Consider the following 10995-nt stretch of genomic DNA (forward strand, 5'->3'; position numbering starts at 1 on the left):
CAGCAATCAGTGAAGATGGTATTCAGCAGAGAGGATCTAATACCCCAACACAAGCACTTGTATTGCATACAATGTAAATCACATGAAGGCTGTAAGTCTAGGAAGCTGTGCTAATGTTCTGTTTAGCCCTGGCACTTTCTAACTTTCTTTTCAATAGTGTTCCAACAGTTCATACACTTTTGCTGCTGGATGTGTGTACAAATACCTTGGTTGTAACTACAGATTTCTGATTTTCTCTGCAGTTTTCTGAGTTAAGCAGGAGTTTGGCATCAATCGACTTGGAGCAGTTCTCGATTAACCCAGAGCTGTTATTTTGGATGCTAACAGGAGAAGAAGGTCACCAGTTATTTAATAGCAACTGATAAGAGTATTGTGAATTTAGGTGACTTAAGTCTGCCTAATTCTGCTTTCTCGAGTGTACCTCTTAGTCCAAAACTCTTTCAGGAAAGTGCAGTTTGAAAGCGCATTACCACAAGGTTACAGTCTCAAGAGGTGACTGTATCCTTTTTTTTTCCTTAAGCACTTAAGCACCCAGGCCATTATTTGGTATTGTAAAGTAAAGCAACCAATGCATTTATGATTATAAAATAAATGAAATGTGAAAGACTTTTTTTCCAGCTTAAAACTGAGCTAGTAGTGATGATGTTTGATCCATAATGAGAAACATCCAGCAGATGGCATCAAAGAACTGGGAAATCCATTTTTATGGTGAGCTCATGCCTAGGCTTTGAGGGCCAGTGAAGTGAAACTTTGTCTGCTGTGATCGTTTCCCGTTAATTCATTGATAACACTTGGAAATTAACTTCTAAGGGACTTCTGTGCCAGCTCTGTGTTCTGAGCATGTTCATGATTGTGTAGCTTGTAGGTTTCATCCATTTAAAATTATTGTAGCTTGCAGACAGGCATAGGATGTATATAGCTTCTTTAAAGGAGGAAAAAAAGGCAGCTGTGAAGCAGATGAGGACCTTGGCTCACTAAAGGGGGCAAAAGGGAGAATGCTGGCAAGGTGCGGAGAGCTTGCATTATTCCTGCTGTTCTTCAATATCCTAGAAATAGAATTATCCATATATTCAGCTGTGGCATTTAGGAAGAATAAGACTAATAAAATATTATTGTGAATGCCAAAGGATTTTCCTCTACAGTGTTTCATTTCTGTCCCTTATCACATGTAGGTTCACCTTTGATAATCTAGGTACCTGCTTGCATACGTAGGGTCACAGTTTCCTTGTGTGCTTTGGACACTTGTTGCCAGAAACTGTACAACTAACTTTTTCAGATTAGTCTCTGGATTCTTGTAGTTTACAGAACATTCTATTTCAGGCTATCGTTTTCTATTTTTGTATGCATAAAATAGAACACGCAGGAAACTTTTTTGTTTTTAAGTTGTCATCATGGAAATTAATTTGCAGATTGTCCATCAGTTGCTTTCAGGTATTTGACATAGTCCTAGTTTTTCCTTTTAATAATCTTCCACCTTCGTTGCAAATGTCTGCAATTGTTCTTCAGTTAGCATTTATTATATTTTAGCTCCCCATTTTCTAGGTACTTTTTATTTATGGTACACTGTAAATTTCTGTTATCTCTAACACTTGCCTTAGAGTTATCTCGTTCAGATAATATAAATATAAATCATCACTTACTCCACAAAAAAGCTCTGCTCTTCTATGCACCTCTGTATGTCAGCAATCACTGGCAATATACATCTTTAATACCAGTGTCAGAATACACATCATTTACTGTCATTCTCTGTTGTCAAGGGAGTCATATTTGTAACGCACTTCAAAGGTGAAATGTGTCATAAAAATGCTAAGTATTATAATCTAAGGGCTTTGTTTAGAGAGTTAGGACAATGATCTTCTAGGGATTTGATTGAATTAGCTATTCAGCGCAAATTAGTATTAAAATACAGCGTCCTTACTGTTTTTGTTTTGGAAGTCATAGAGCCACCAGAGGCTGGTGTTCCACTTGGGTGCAACAATTAAAGTAGGTCAACTAGTGAAACTGCAGCTGGTGGAAAAACAGCTCATTGCAATTTATGATGTCAAGGAGACTTACCAGTTTTTCAAAATAGACTCTTTAAGAACACAAGTATTATGTTTATTATATTTTGGGCGGTTTGTTTTTGATTCTTGGTCTTGTCAGCTGATTGTAAAATGACCATGTTTTCTATGTGATGATCTGTAGCATAACCTTCTCCAGTGGAACTTTTGTTATTGTTCATCTGTTTTTATATAGAAGATCATTATGGTCTAATAAAAGTGGGGTTGATAATTATTCAATAATTATAGGAAATGGTATGTAGCTGAAGTGCAAATAATTTTGTGTTATTATGTATCACTTCCAAGAGCAAAAAGAGATTGAATGCAGAATACTGAAGCTGTATTTTCTGTAGGAACAAAAGAATTGAAGTAGTTTGGTTTGCATGAGTCAGTGGTTTGGATCATTTATCTAATGTTACTCAAATAGTCTGATTCATGAAAGAGGAAAAACTGTGGATGTATAGGCGTGGTAAGGCCTGACGGATATTATTTACAATCCAGTTTGTCTCTATATTGATTGGATGAGTCATGCAGGAAAAACAAATGATTGCTGTAATTAAATGTTAGGTGCTGATCGGACTGCACAGAGCGCACCAAACACAGGCATAACCAGCTGTGAAGGATTTCCCTCAGCAAGAGACAAAACAGGTTTACAGTTAATGGGGAGTGGATCCAGCTGTTAGTTGTATAATAAAAGAATTTATAAACATGAATGGAGTAACAGCCATTTACTACAGGTTTAAAAAAGTCTTTTTTCACTGTTGCTCTCCAAAGCTGCTGGTTAGTACACTGTGACTTTGATCTCAATTTATAATCTACATGTTTTATTAGGTGTCCATCTGTACTCATGCCAACAAGCCCCACACTGGGGGATGCTGAGTGATGGGGTGGAGGGTCATAATGCAAATTCATCAAAGGATTTCTTTAGGATAACCACTGTGGTGTGCTTGGGCACTGTTACCACTTGTACAGGGGAAAGGAGAAAAAAGATGCACTTTATGCAGAAATACAGGCATGGGCAGTACTGCATCTGGCCATTTCCTTGATTTGGAAGAACCAGCTAATCATGCAATTAAAACTGTAAAATAAATATGTGATGAATTCAGAGCCAAAAAATAATAATCCATTCCCCTTAGCTGTAATGAACTTTGAATGGATCAATAAGAGATGTTGCCTATACATGCAAGTCTCCTGAAAAATCTCATCTGCTTCCCGTGACTGCCTCTTCATTAATGTGTACATGTACATTTGTTCTATACTGTTTATCAAATAAGTCCACAAAGTTGGTTGTTATGCATCAGTGTGCCAGTTACACATAGCTGGAGTATGTGAATGAAGTTGTGTCGCATCCAATTCTTTTAATCAATGTAATGCAAGGGGAAAGTTCTAGTTCAGCTTTGAAAATGTTACTGTCTTGGTCTCTTGGTTGAACTGAATTAATGAGATAAAGTAGCTTGCATTATTATACAGGAACTTTTTAAAAAATTACTTAAGGCACAAAGCAAACATGGAAATTTGCAATGACTCAGAAAAACAGTGATTTACATTTCAGAGGTTGTGATTGGTTTGGGAAACAACTGGGTAAGGATCTATGAACTGACTTAAAACTTGCTGTGAAAAGATGACACCAGCAACATTTGAAATTAATACGTTATCTTCTGTAGTCAAGAGAAATGCAGTATGATTTTCTCTTCACTGTTCATTAATCATTTCAATTCTAGCCATCTCTAAAGGGTTCTGATCACACAGAAAAACAATGCTTTGGAAAAGCACCTAAGTCTTAGTTCTCTTTTTTGTGTACTTGTGCAGATTGCCTGAGTTCATTGTTACTGCATTTGTACAAGATCCATCTGTGTGGCATTAGGGGTAGAACCACAATGAGAACTTGCATTAACTTTCATTTTTGTTTCCCATATTGTCTCCTGGGATTTTGCGTTGGTGTTGGTACCTTCATTGGATTTCATGGTATCTGGAACATTATCCAGTGCAACTGGATAGAGACATAGAGAAAGCTTTGGCGTTCTGTCTAAATTCTTCCTTTTACCCAGATGTTGAATTTTAGAGAGTTTGTAGGGAATCCTTTACTGTAGTTAGGAACAACAGATGATACCTTCAGACATCAAGGCTTTCATAAGATCATAAGCAAAGCTGTCTCAGGTGTAAGTCATTAAAGAAACAGCAGTGTGAAGCAGGAAGATCCTCAATGGTCTGCCCACTTTTCCCCATGTTTAACATTTCAGTTTTGCTGAGAGTTGGCCCTTGTCTGATAAACCACTCTCAAGAGCCCCATACATGCATTAGGCTAGGGGAAGGAAGTGAAGTGAATTAAACAAACTTTACCAGCATCTATAATGTGGTGAATGTAAGACCACACATACAGTGATCTCTGCTGTAGATGTTATTAATGCAAAGTCTGAAAAAGTTGGATGTAATTTGCATTAAGCAAATGGTTAACAATTTTCCTAGATGTTAAAATTTACTCGAAATCAGTACTAAAGGCTGTGAGAAATACCAGTGTAGAACAAAAAGCAGTAATTGGCTTCATCTCTTAAGAGAACAGGCAGAAGCAGAAATTGAGGGAAAAGTGACTGGTAATATGCATACATACACATTTTTATGCCTCTGACATATAATTTTCAAGATTTTATTATTTTTCACAGATGGTAAATTTGAAAAAGCACGTCATCACTCATATTTTCATTCTTCCCTGTGGTTTTAAAAGGGGTACAATCAGTAGGCTAAGCAGCATTACTGTGAGAAGTAAGGACACAGCCATTTTATAAAGAATAATGAGATGAAAAATACAGTAAAGCCTACAACTGTTCCTTCTTTGATTATTGATACTGAGCTTTATTAGCGCATTTAAAGCTTGGAAGGGATTACAGTTATAGTACTGGCTACCATGGAAATGCCACTCCAAATGATAATGTCCCTTAAGAGTGACACTGGTATTTCAGAGGATATCACAAGTAATTATTCAAGTGAAAGTGATTTTTTTTTTTAGCAGTTTTTTGAATTGATTTATTTTTCTCTTCCCATTTCCTCCAGCATTTTAAAAAGAACTAATCTTATTTCATCTCTGTACTCCTATGAACCAGGTATTTGTAAAGCTTATCTCAGCTATTGAAAGCAGTATACAGTACAGTGATGGCAGCTAAGAATACTGCAATCCCTAGTGATTGCAAAATGTTAAAACAGACAAGAATGATCATTTCTTAATCAATAAGAGGAGGAAAATTATGTTCCTTTATTGTTAAAGCGTGAGTGGAATAGAGCCAGACTGCTGTGATGTCCAGCCTATTGTAGCTAAAGACACAAAGCTCATGTAGTTGTCCTAGTTTCAACTACCTGTTCATCTGGACCAAGAAAAGCTGGATTTTGAGTGTGAAAGTATGTTTAGAAGAGCTGGAGGTTTGTATACCTGTTTTTTTTTTTTTTTTTTTTTTTTTAAACCAGAGCTCGCAAGGTCCCAGCGTGTTTGTAGAATTACATTGGCTGGAGACCTTAGAAAATACCTAGAGAGAATTAAAGTTGGAAAGGGCATGTAAGGATAGACTGTGCAGTACCTTGGACTGACAAGTTTTTGGTGTTTCTAATTATACACTGGGGGTAAAATGAGTACTTCTAAGGATATAAGCAGAAACATAGGTCAGGCAGTTTTGCTTTCACAGTTCAATTTGCTGGCAAAAAAATACCTACCTGCAGAAGAGAAATGGTCTGTAGCACACTGAAAGTATCTAGATTATAGTCTAAGGAAGTTTGTCATAGGCAGCGCACGAGTGGACACCATGTGTTTTACAAGACAGGGTTTTGTTTACTGAACATATCTAACAGTTTTCTTTATCATGTATCAAAGTAAGATTGCAATAGGGCTTTAGAAGAAAGTTCTCTGTCAAGCATAAAGGGACTGTTAGTAAGACATAATCTGTTCTTTGGAGATAAAATCTTAAGCCTAGCTGCAAGTATCAAATATATAGAACCATAAAGAAGTAATATTTAAGGTTAGAATTGCAATTAAGAAAAAAATATCTAAATTCACAGGTTTATCTATTTTATCATACCTTTATCTGGTAATTTAAGAGAATTGAAATCTATAGATTTAAGTGGGAGGGATGGATCTTATTGGGCGGAATTCCTTGCTGGTATTAAGCAAAATCCATTTGTAGATAATATGAACATCGGGCTGAAAATTACCATCGTACAGAATTGGGAAAATTGCCAAAAATGGGAATCTTCATGGAAGGAATATAATGTAATATATGACATAAGTATAATGTAATAATTACACCATTACCAATCCAATGCAACCAAGACTTGAAGTGCAAATAAGACCTTGAGCTCCTTATGTTCTCAGCACAGGATAAATTCCAGCTATTTAACCAGGACTACAAGGGACAGGTGTATTCTAAAAGTTCAGTTTCAATGAGAGTTTTGCCTGACATGTACCATGATAGCTCTTTAGACAGTTTACCCACTAAGAACTCAAAAAATATTGCAAACATTCTTCTTTGGACAGAAAGTACTTCTGATTTATTTCCATCAGCCATTTCAACAGAGATTATCCCATGATAACAAAAAAACGTTAACCTTGCCTCTTCAGTTATGGTAAATACAGAACTGAGATGCTTTAATAATATGCCTCCTTACAATTGAAACAGATGAAGAAAAGCAACCCCACGCAAACTGTTATTAGAACTGAATAAATCATGATGAACAGTTTATTCAAACACATCGTTACCCATTGTGTTCACAAATTTGCTAGTAACTTTTTTATTATTATTTGATGAATTATTCAAGAAATATGCTAAATAATTCTTGGTCTCCACTGCCTCGTGTAAGCGTTATTAAAAATGAGAGATTTATAAAGCAACGTCTTTGGACACAAGTCTTGTGCTATGGATCCTCTTTGAATGACAGCAACAGCATCTGATTAAACCAAGCACTTGGTTGATTAGAATTGGGGTTTAGTTAAAGGACAGGTTTTTAAATCTGAAATGTATTTATTTATTTATTTTGGTCTAGGTGGCTCTGTATTGTTATGTCTTGTTCGTAGGGAGCAGGGTGCTTCCCCTTGTCTTTAGTTTTCCGCTGTCTATAATTTGGCACGTAAAATAGAAAATTGAAGTGTCATATTGCTCTTATACATGGCTGTTGTTCTATATCATGAAGAGATGGGCAAAGGAATAGTAACAGAAACAGTTTTAGCAATATCCCCTTTTAAATACAAGAAAGATTCATTCGCTAATATAACTACAGTAACCTTTTCTACGTTGTTTCTAGCTGCTGCCATATTTCGTTTTTGCTTCTGGTCACTGCAATTCTGTGTAGGTGCCTGGTGAATCAGCATGGAGCTGAAAGATGAGCACAGTGCAAATTCTGACTCACTACAATATTAACTGTTCATTTTCATAGGGTGCTATGAGAGTGTCAAAAAGCTTAATTTCTCATTTTCTGAACATCTAAACAAAATCAGTATGCTCTTGAAAATACATAGTTTAAAAATCATTTTTATGAACAATTTATTTTTCTCCTAAGATTAGCTAAATGCAGTTACTTACGTTTTAGCTATTGCAAGGGTGAATTAGCTGATGTTTTCAGAGCTATGTAAAGCATCATGTAGGTGTCAAGATTTTAAATAATCTCTCAGCATTTATCACTATATTTAATAGGTTTTCAATTAGAATGCCAATTAAAGATGATTTGTTTTAAAGAAACAGACAGATTTTTAATTGCAGCATGCACATTCAGCCTTGTATTTAATTGCAACAAGATTGCTGAAATGCTGTCCTTATTCATAGATGTACAAGGACAAAGCTTTTACTCAATTTTCTGCAATTAGGATGAAATAGGAACATTATCTCAGCAGGTGCAGAATAGCTCTGAAGTGAAGAGCCAAGGAGCAGATTTTGTGGCCCTGCTGTCTGAATGACTGTAAAGTTCTAAAGAAATCTGCCCCAGAACAGGTTCTGATTCCCTCCATTTGTTGTGCTGAAGTCCACAAACAGGCTCAAGAGAAGCTGGAATTAGTTGTGGTAGCTAGATCTCCCTTTTCTTCTGCAGAGTTCCCCTAACATGTGTTGAAATTCTGCACAACCAACCTGACTAGTGCCTCAGAAAAGTGCTGTTGCTGCAACAATGCTGCCAGGCATGATGCAGATCCTTCACTCCCTTTCAATTACCTCAGTGCTACTTCTGTGGACAGAAAGACGGTGATACTCTAAGGCAAGAGAAGTGTTCATTTTGCTCATAAGGCTAGCGTAATCTGCACTACCCAAATCCTACCTCTTGATCCTCCTGGAAAGCGATGGTGGTCTGGAGGAATGGTTTAAATGAGTCTACTTGGGCAATACCATTTTGTGCCCCAAGGGCTAGAAAGGCAGGCTCCAACCTTTAGATTTTGATCCAGCAAAGGCCTGAAGCGTGTGTGATCCCAGCATGTAAGCAGTCCTGCTGAAAATCATAGGACTGTACAAATATTTCAGAAGTTTGATAAAATGTTGTCCTAAGTCAGGTGTTTAATATCCGGTATCTACAAACCAAAGCCCATATTCACTATTACTTCCTTTCCATCACGATCTTAGATCTCCCTTTGCAAATTCTACCTGTAGTTTCTTTTACCTTGGAAAACACCATGTACTACGGAGGCTGTCTGATTTATGCTTCAGATTTTTTGTCCATTGTAAAGCAGCACATCACATTTTAATATATCAATCATCACTGTAAATCTCATCCTTCTAGATATAACGATTTCAACACAAACTGCAGTCTTTGATGTTTTAATACTATAATCCCCTTTCCAGCTGAAGGACAGGTTTTCAAGGTATCCATTTTCTTCAGTTTTTCAGTGTCAAACACAAAACCCACTAACTGCAGTTAGAGGAAGTGCACCTACTGTGACATTTCTCATAGCTAGGGATTTTAAGTGCCAGTTTGGAATATAGTGACAGTGATGTTAAGTCACTGATGTGATACGAGTTATCCTGCAAAAATAGTTACCTATTGCCTCACAAACACAGGAGCCTGAGCTTGTCTTAGTGAGTTACCTCTTGTCAGCTAAACCAGACTAACTACGTGTGGCATTTTGCAAAAGCAGAATAAATCATTAGTTTAAACCAGCAGGAAAGCTTCTTCCATCAGTCATTCATATTAAAAGACACTTGACTTCAGGTTAATTTTCTTGCTACTGAGGGTCACTATTCTCATATTCCTTCAGAAAATAGTGCCTGAATACTGAATTTGTGGGTTAGTTGGACAACACACAGCATGATATTATGAATGGTAGCCATAATGGTAGTTCATTCCTGCATGAGTATTTTAGTACCTCTTTTTCTGTAAGAGCTGATGTTAAAAAGTTGAAGATTGAAGTGATTTTGAAGTAGAATGTGACAAATGTCTGGACTTTGTGTGCCATATGCAAAATAAAACAACAAGGTTTTCAGTCGCTTCTATAATTAAAGTAAACAAGGCTAAAACAAACCCAGAGTGGAAAATAAATTGAGCTGAGGATATGATTACACCTAATTTTCATGGGCTTGATGTCATTCTGCATTCACAGTATAATTCCCCCTTAGTACGATTGTAAACATTTTCTGTTCATCTGGTTATTGATTCCTCTTATCCTAAGGACCAACTTTATATGCAAGCACCAAGACGAAGAATATGCATGCCCAGCTCTCTCTATGATAAATGTCGTACATGTAGGGAAAACCTGCTTTAGAGTGCTTTATATCCCCTGCTGTTAAATTCTTGGCACACACTCTGAATTTAAGCAAAAAAAGATAGACTAGTCTTGTGAGTCATTTTCTTGATTGATCTAATTTACCTTGAAGGTTAATGTATTCTAAACTAATTCAGAGATTAATAACCACTTAAAGATATATGAAAGACATTTAACTATATACAAGATGAGTGTTGTAACCTAGTTTATTATCTCTTCAGTGACTTTGGGAGTTTGAAGAGATTTAAGAGTGATTTGATTGTTTGATACGGAACAGCAGGTGCAAATCAAAGTGTTTTCTGCACTCACTAGTTAATTCTGAAAACAAGGAAGTAAGTCTATTTGTACTACCTATTTCAAATGAATTATCACTTTGAAAATAAATGTTGTAAGTTCTTTCTTATGGCATTATAAGTAGTGTCTTCATTAAAATTATTTCAATGATTAAATAAGTGGTTGGACCACAACAATTCAGGATCTACATTCTCCAGCCTTCTTTTGACTTCTAGGACAACAGAATTGGTGACGCTAGACTTTTTTCTTTCTTTTTTTCCCCCTGAAGACAACAGAATATCAGTGCAGAGGTTTGCCTTTGTCTGTAAGGGACTGTGTCAAGCTTAGGTGTTGCTATTTTTAAACAAACCAACACAAGTCTGCTGTACGTCCTCTCTTTCTGCTGGAAAAAAAAAAAAAAAAAAAAAAAGAGTCCAGTAATTTTCTGGAGAATGTGTGTCTGACCTGATAGAGCTAGCAGACAGAAGTATGAGACAGTATTGCTTATGCCTGGGTGCTATTACTGGGCTGCCATCAGCTCAAAAGTTACAGACATTTTCTTGTGTTAGAAAATGGAGATGTAGAAAATGGAGATGCTAGTTGTTACCTAGAGGTGTATTGCTTTGACCTGCAAGTTAGGTTCTACAAGAAAAAAAAATCCAAAACACCTGTAAAATTCCTTCAGGACCCTTGAGGCTTTAGCATGCTTTGGGCAGAAGAGGATTGTTTCCCAAGAATGCAACCAGACATGGAATCAGATGCAAGCCGGGAAAGCACCCACAGCGACTTAAAATGAAAAGCTGTGACAGTGTCAGGAGATTGTTCTGCAGTGGAAAGCCTGGCAGATGGTGCAAGCGGATCCTTGTACTGATGGGCCAGGCAGTGTTTGTGAACACTGAAGAAGCTATAAAGCTATAAGAAGTTCTATAAAACACTGTATCACATTCCTTTGCTGATAACTGCGCC

Source organism: Oxyura jamaicensis, chromosome 20, assembly GCF_011077185.1.
Source record: "Oxyura jamaicensis isolate SHBP4307 breed ruddy duck chromosome 20, BPBGC_Ojam_1.0, whole genome shotgun sequence".
NCBI classification, from domain to species: domain Eukaryota; kingdom Metazoa; phylum Chordata; class Aves; order Anseriformes; family Anatidae; genus Oxyura; species Oxyura jamaicensis.